Raw genomic sequence first — 8,187 nt, 5'->3', positions numbered from 1 at the left:
AAGTAAGTCATTAAACTATCAGAATCAATGAAGCACACTCTGAGACTTTTCGTTTAAGTCCAATGTCCTTTCAGTTCTGATTTCTAGCTTTCTTTTCAAGCAGGTAAATTAGTTTGCAGTTAGCGTCAGTTGCCCCTGGTCTGCTCTGAAGGACAGTTCAGATCACTCTCCGTTCACCACTCTGTTCTATGTCCTTTTCAAGCATGTGTCTCCCGTTTTGGTGTTGTTACTTTGAATCGCCAGCAGATGGTGCTATCTCAGCTGCTCGCTCCAGAAGGGGTGGGGCCAGACAAGAACCAGTGAGACTGGAGTTGAGTGCCTGCCTCAGGGCACAGGCAGGAGACTCACAGCGGGCAGGACATCTCGGTCATAGGAGAGGTGGCAGCGATCCCAGCAGATCTTCCCTGAAGGGTCTTCAAGGACTGAAGTTGTGGATTGCCTCCGGCCCAGGTGGTGCAATGTGCTACCAGCAGTGGTTGCGGTGGCTGCAGCGGCTGTGGCGGTGGTGTCTATGCTGCAGTGTCTGTCCAGTCCACTGCGATGCCCCAGCGGTGGCAATGGCCGAGCTTCATATGAAGAGCAGGCTGTGATTTTGGGGTTCACAGACCCCGGGGTGAGAGCCAGAGACCCACTGCAGTTCTCCTTTGCAGAGGGTTTCACAGAACAGGTTGCCCCGTTGCCATCTTGCTGGAAGTCCTCGTGTTTGTTTCTTTACCAATACCATATTGTATTGATTGCTAGAGCCTTGTAGTATATTTTGATGCCTCCAGCTTTGTACTTTTTGCTTTTGATTGTTTTGGCTGCTTCAAGTCTTTTGTGATTCCATATGAATTTTAGAATTGTTTTTTAAATTTCTGTGAAATAGTCTTTGGAATTTTGGTAGATATTTCTTTGAATCTGTAGATCACTTGGATAATATGGACTTTTATTGCAACTTTACTGAATTCATTTACTTGTTCTAGTGGTTTTTGGTGGAGTTTTTCAAATTTTTATGCACAAATTTGTTATCAGCAAACAGAGATAATTTGACTTCTTTTTTCTGATTTGGATTATTTAATTTATTTTTCTTGCCTAATTGGTCTGCCTAGGGCTTCTAGTAGTTTCCTGAACAGAATCGAAAAGAACAGGCATTCTTGTCTTCTTCCTATTCTCTGAGGACAGTTTCCAACTTTTTACTGTGGAGTATGATATTAGCTAGGGACTTTTCATATATGGCCTTTATTGTGTTGAGATATATTCCTTTTTTAATGGGTGTTTGAGTCTCACTCTGTCACTCAGACTGGAGTGCAGTGGCCGCTCCTGTCCACTGCAGCCTCAACCTGCTGGGCTCCGGTGATCCTTCCACCTCAGCCTTCCAAGTAGCTGGAACTACAGGTGTGTGCTACCACGCCTGGCTAATTTTTCTTTATTGATTTATTGTAGAGATGAGGTCTCGTCAAGTTGCCCAGGTGGGTCTCAAACCCGGGGGCTCAGGCAATCCACTCACCTCAGCCTCCCAAAGTGCTGGGATTACAGGCTGAGCCACCGAGCCTGACCAGATATATTCCTTTTATACTTAATATTTTTAGAACTTTTTTCAAAAACAGATGTTGAATTTTATCAAGTTATTTCCTTGCATGTATTGAGATAATATGGTTTTTTTCATTTTGTTCAAGTTCTGCATCACATGTATAAATTTGCATATGTAGAACCATCCTCTCCATATCCCCGACCTCCTTGCCCTTTTTAGCCTCTAATAACCACTATTTTTCTTTCTTCTTCTTCTTTTTTTTTTTTTTGAGTTGGAGTCTCACTCTGTTGCCCAGACTGGAGTGCAGTGGCCGCTCCTGGCCACTGCAGCCTCGACCTGCTGGGCTCCAGCGACCCTTCTGCCTCAGCCTTTCAAGTAGCTGGAATTGCGGGCATGTAAAGATGAGGTCTCACTGCCCAGGTGGGTCTCGAATCCGCAGGCTCAGGCAATCCACTCACCTCAGCCTCCCAAAGGCTTGGGATTACAGGCTGAACCACCGAGTCTGGCTTCTACTTCTATTAGATCAACTTTTTATATATTTCAAGCTTTAGGGGTACAAATGGATTTTGGTTACATGGATGCATTCATTGTACAGTGGTGAAGAAGACTTGGCTTTAAGTGTACCTGTCACTCCTACTAGTGCACATTGTATCCCATAGATGATTTTTAATTCCTCCTCACTTTCCCACCCTTCCCATTCCAAGGCTCAAATGTTCATTATGCGATTCTATGTACCTTTTCAAACCTTTTGCTTAGCTCTCACTTATAAGTGAGAACATGCAGTATTTAATTTTCCATACCTGTGTCACTTCATTTAGGATGATCTCAAATTCTAAGCAAGTTGCTATGAAATACATTATTATTATTATTATTATTATTATTATTATTATTAGACTGAGCATTACATTTTCATTCTCCACAGATGGACATGTTATCATGTTGATGAGCATTTAGGTTGATAAATATCTTTGTAGTTGTGAGTTTGTGAATTGTGCTGGGATAAACATATGAGTGCAGGTGTCATTTTGTATACCAACCTCTTCTTTCTCTTCCTTTGGATAGGTAGATACCAAGGAGTGGAATTGCTGGATTGAAGGGTTGATATACTTTTAGTTCTTTGAGAAATCTCTATACCAATTTCCATAGAGGTTGAACTAACATTTTTCCTTTTTATTTATTTTTTTTATTTTAAAGATGTATGGTACAATTCAGGGTTAGGTATACAAATGTTCATTGTGCAGGTACCTTTTTTAATGAGGTGTGCCCTCTCTTCCCCGGTAGTTTCCCACTACTGTCAATCATTCTCTTATAGTATTATGATAATTGTTCAAGGTCCGCTTATGAGTGAGAACATGTGATACTCAGTTCTTTGTTTCTGTGAAAGATCATTCAGTATTATAGACTCTAAGTTCACCCAAGTTGCTGTGAAGTTCATGATTTTGTTCCTCTTTATGGCTGCATAATATTCCATCATGTATATGTACCACATTTTAAAAATCCATTCCTCTTTTGATGGGCAGCACAGTTGGGTCCATGTTCTTGCTACTGTCAACAATGCTGCAATAAACATATGTGTGCAGGTATCTTTTTTTATAGAGTAATTTGAGTTCTTCCAGATATATTCCCAGTAGGGAAATTACAGGTCATACGGAACGCCAATTTTTAGAACTTTTAGGAATCACCACACTGTTTTCCACAGAGACTGCACTAGTTTACACCTCGCACAAAGAGTGTAGAAGTGTTCCCCTTTTGCCACATCTGTTTGTTTTTTGAGTTATTGATGATCCCCATCCTGACTGAAATTAGGTGGTACCTCAGTGTAGTTTTAATTTGCATTTCTTTGATGATGAGTGATGTTTTCATGTATCTATTGGCTGCACATACATCTTCTTTTGAGAATTGTCTGTTCATATCTTTTGCCCACATGTAGTGGGGCTGTTTGTTTTTTTCTTTTCTGCACATTTGATTTCCTTGTAGATCTTAGATGTTAGGCCTTTGTGAGATACACAGTTGACAAATATTTTTTCCCAGCCTATGGGCTGTCCCCTCAATCTCTTGATGGTTTCTTTGGCTTTGCAGAAACTTGTCAGTTTGATGAGGTCCCATTTGTTTATCTTATCTCTTATGGCATGGGCACTTGGGGTTTTGATCAGGAATTGGTTGTTAGCTCCAATTTCCATAAGGGTATCTCCTGCATTTTCTAAGGTTCTTTAGTTTGAGGTTTTACATTTAGGTCTTTGGTCCATTTAGAGTTGATCTTTGTGTATGGTGATAGGTAGGGATCTTGTTTTAATCTTCTGCATGTGGTCAAACAGTTTTCCCTGCGCCATTTATGGAATAGGTTCTCCTCTCCCCAGTTGGTGGTGGAGGCTTTGTCGAAGATGAGTTGAAGTTGAACTAATTTACACTCCCACCAAGCATGTATAAGCGTTCCCTTTTCACTTCATTCACACCAACATTTTTTTTTCTTTTTAATAACAGCAATTCTGGCTGGTGTCAGATAGTAATCACATTGCAGCTTTGATTTTCATCTCCCTGATGATTAGTGATGATCTTTTGACAATACATTTATTGGCCATTTGTATATCTTTTTTTGATCAGTATCTATTCATGTTGTTTACTCACTTTTCAATGGGATTATTTGTTGCTGTTTAAATTCTTTATAGATTTTGGATACTAGTCTTTTTCAGATGTGTAGTTTGAGAATATTTTCTTCCATTTTGTAGGTTGCTTATTTACTCTGTTGATTATGTCTTTTGCTGTTCAAAACTTTTTAGTTTAATAAAGTCCCACCTATTTATTTTTGTTTTTGTTGCATTTGCTTTTGGGGCTTAGTCATAAATTCTTTCCTCTGGTTAATGTCCAGAAGAGATTTTCTTCTAGGATTTTTATGGTTTCTTAAGACTTTAATTCATCTTGAGTTGATATTTGTATATGAGACATAGAGATTCAGTTTCATTTTTCTGCATGTGGCTCTCCTATTTTCCTAGCACCAATTATTGAATAGAGTGTTCTTTCCTCAGTGTATGTTTTTGTCTGCTTGGTCAAAGATCAATAGGTTGTAGGTATTTGGGTTTATTTCATAATTCTCTATTCTGTTCCATTGGTCCATGTGTCTGCCATTGTACCAGTACCATGATACTTTGTTTACTATAGTCTTGTTTACTATAATTTGAAGTCAGGTAATGTGATGCCTCCAGCTATGTTCTTTTGCTTAGGATTGCTTTGGCTATTCAGGATCTTTTTGAATTTCATATGAATTTTAGTATTGTGTCCTGTTTTACAGATTTTCTAATTCTGTGAAAATTATGCTGATCATTTGAAAAGGATTGCATTGAATCTGTAGATTACTTTAGATAGCATGGTCCTTAAAAACAAAAATTACGGAGCTGGGCCAAGATGGCAATGGTATAGGTGGAATTGTGAGATTCTCCGATGTGAGTTCCCCAAAAGACTCTTACTTTTCTTCCCCCATCCCCCAACTCACCACCAGCCATGCTGGTCCGAGGCCTGGGGACCTATGGTCCCACGCAGGGCCGGATATTGCAGCCCCCTGCTGCTGCTGTTCCACCACATGTGTGGGAGTTTCAGATCTCAGCTCCCTCCCTGGCTACATTGTCTTTTGCCCAGCACCAAGCCATTGGTCACTCAGGGAGGCTCTGGGTGCCTGCTCCTCAGAGACACTGGTTCCATTCCTGGCTGAAGTACCCTGCGGGGGGCCTAGGGCCACTCTTGCCACTCACCACCTGCCCTTTGGAGCTTTGGAGCTCTGGAGCTCTGGGACCACCCTGGCTGAGGCACTCAGCGTGTGACCCCAAGCTTGGGGACCCAGACAAGTGGAGAGAAATAGATCTGCAAAAGTGAATCTGCCTCGGCCATTCTCCAGGCAGAGACTTCCATTGCCCCACCCACCTACCAAGAAACCCCACCTTGGTTCCTAAGGTAACGTCGCTAAACAGGAGACAAAGTCCCACCCCTCTGCTGAATCAGGCAAAAGAAACACCAGGCAGCAGACTAAAAAAAAAAAACCCAAACGGTAAGTAAATCTAGCTGCCTGCAATGAAAAACAAAGGGGGAGAAGCCAGAGATCAGAGCTGAAGTGATTTTAGTCTGATCTCTTATTTTGACTTATGATTTTATCATTTTGACTGTTTATTTTGATCACTTTTGTTGTTTGCCTTCTGACTTACACTGTTTCATGATTTTATTGGTCTGTCTCTGTGTAGCTATCAGTATTCTTTAGGGAATCTTTCTTACGTGTCTATTTTCACTTCTTTCCAGCCTTGTGTCTCTTTCTCACCTGATAGTTAGTATGTATGTCTGTTTTTCCTCTCGATCTTCTCTCTTTCTAACTTCCTATTGAATCCCCTTCCTCCATTATTTTCCTCTTTTATACCCCCTTTTTAATCTAGGCACCAAGCCTACATACTGCTACATGGACAGATTGTAAGGCAGAGGAAAATAGGATCCAGTGTGCTCATACACCTGTTTGTGGATGCTAGAATCAGCATATACATTCTGAACAACAGCTTCCCCCTCCATTAAACCTCAAAACTGCAAAAAGTACAGTCCACAGCCCACACTCCGACCTCAAAAGTGAACAAAGCCAGAAGACCCTCATAAGGAAGAACAGGATATTGCAGAAGTGAAACAAAAGCAACCCCACTTTCCCTCAAAAACAGAATTAAAGAAGGGGAGGGAAAGGGGGGAAAAGAGAAATATCTACACAAATGAAAAATCAAAAGAAGAGCATGGGTGTCTCCCAGACCCCTGGGAGGGCAGACACTGAGAAAACTGACTTCGGAATGGAAACAATGAGGAGGCTCCAGAATGAAGGGTCTCAAACTACAGACCTAGATATCAAGACATTAATGGAAAGATTAAAAAGAATTGAGGAGACACAAAAAGAAACTAGGAAAGTGCTGATATCTGAGATAACAGTAATAAAGAATACTGTGAATGAAATAAATAACAAACTGATAAGCATGGAAAGCAGAATTACCCAAGCAGAAGAAAGAATCTCAGAGCTTGAGGACCAAAATATAGACTTAACCAAAACTCTTAAAAACACAGAAAATAAGCTCAAAAAGACAGAACAAAACCTTCAAGAGATGGGCGATTACTTCAAGAGACCGAATCTAAGAGTAATTGACCTTTCTGAGGCAGAAAGAGAGACAGACACCACACTGGAACAAACTTTCCATGAGATCATTCAAGAAAACTTCCCTTATCTAATCAATGATGCAAAAATTCAAACACAAGAGATTCAGAGAAACCCTTCAAGACAACAAATGAGAAGACCAACTCATAGACACATAATAATCACCTAAACAAAGTACGCATAAAAGAAAAATCCTAAAGGCAGCAAGAGAAAAAGGCCAGATCACCTACCATGGAAGACCAATCAGAATAGCAACAGATTTATCTATAGAAACCTTGCAGGAGAGGAGAGTTTGGAGCCATATCTTCAAAGTCCTAAAAGATAAACAATTTCAACCAAGAATAACCTGCCTGACCAAGCTAAGCTTCATCAGCGAGGGAGAATTCAAATCTTTCCCAGATATCCAATCCCTAAGAACTTATGCTACCACTAAACCACCTCTACATGAAGCACTTAAGAAAGTACTAAACACAGAAGAAAAGGAAAAAAGAACAACATTCTTCACAAGAGTACAGGAAAAAGAATAAAATACACATGAACTAAACCCAAGCCAAAAGAAAGACAAAAAAACGAAGTGGAAGAACAACAACTCTATAAGAACTCTATAATAGGGATGAACTCTCTCATTTCAATAATTAGCCTGAATGTGAATGGACTAAACGCACAACTGAAAAGACATAGAATGGCAAAATGGACAAAATATTACCAGGCAACAATATACTGCCTTCAAGAGACCCATCTCACTAGAAAGAACATACACAGACTCAAAGTAAGAGGATGGGAAACAAATATTCAGGCAAATGGAACACAAAAGAAAGGAGAAGTCACGATTCTAATTTCAGACAAAATACCATTTAAGGTATCAAAAATTTAAAAAGATACAGAAGGCCACTACATAATGATAAGAGGTTCACTTCATCAATAAGAAATATCTATCCTAAACATATATGCACCCAACATAGGTGCGCCAACTTTCATAAAGCAACTTCTAGGAAAACTAAAGAAAGATACTGACTCTAACAACATCATAACTGGGAACTTTAATACCCCACTCGCAACCCTAGACAGATCATCAGGACAAAAAATCAGCAAGGAGATCCGGAACCTCAATGTGACTCTGGACCAAATGGAGTTAATTGATAACTACAGAACACTCCATCCAAAGACCACAGAATACACATTCTACTCATCACCACATGGAATGTATTTTAAGATTGACCACATAATTGGCCATAAATCAAGCATGAGCAAATTGAAAAGGACTGAAATTCTACCATGATCCTTCTTGTACCACAGTGGAATAAAAATAAACATTAACACCACCAAGGTCCCCCACAACCCACAAAGACATGGACACCAAACAGCATGATGCTAAACAACTCCTGGGTCAATGATAAAATCAAAGCAGAGATCAAAAGATACCTGGAAACAAATGAAAATGAAGAAATACCTTACCAAATCTCTGGGATGCCTTGAAAGCTGTAGTAAGAGGGGAATTTATATCCCTACAAACACA

The sequence above is a fragment of the Carlito syrichta genome, unplaced genomic scaffold (genome assembly GCF_000164805.1).
Source record: "Carlito syrichta isolate Samal-C Ts95f unplaced genomic scaffold, Tarsius_syrichta-2.0.1 Scaffold309834, whole genome shotgun sequence".
NCBI lineage: Eukaryota > Metazoa > Chordata > Mammalia > Primates > Tarsiidae > Carlito > Carlito syrichta.
Note: the sequence above shows the minus strand (reverse complement) of the source record.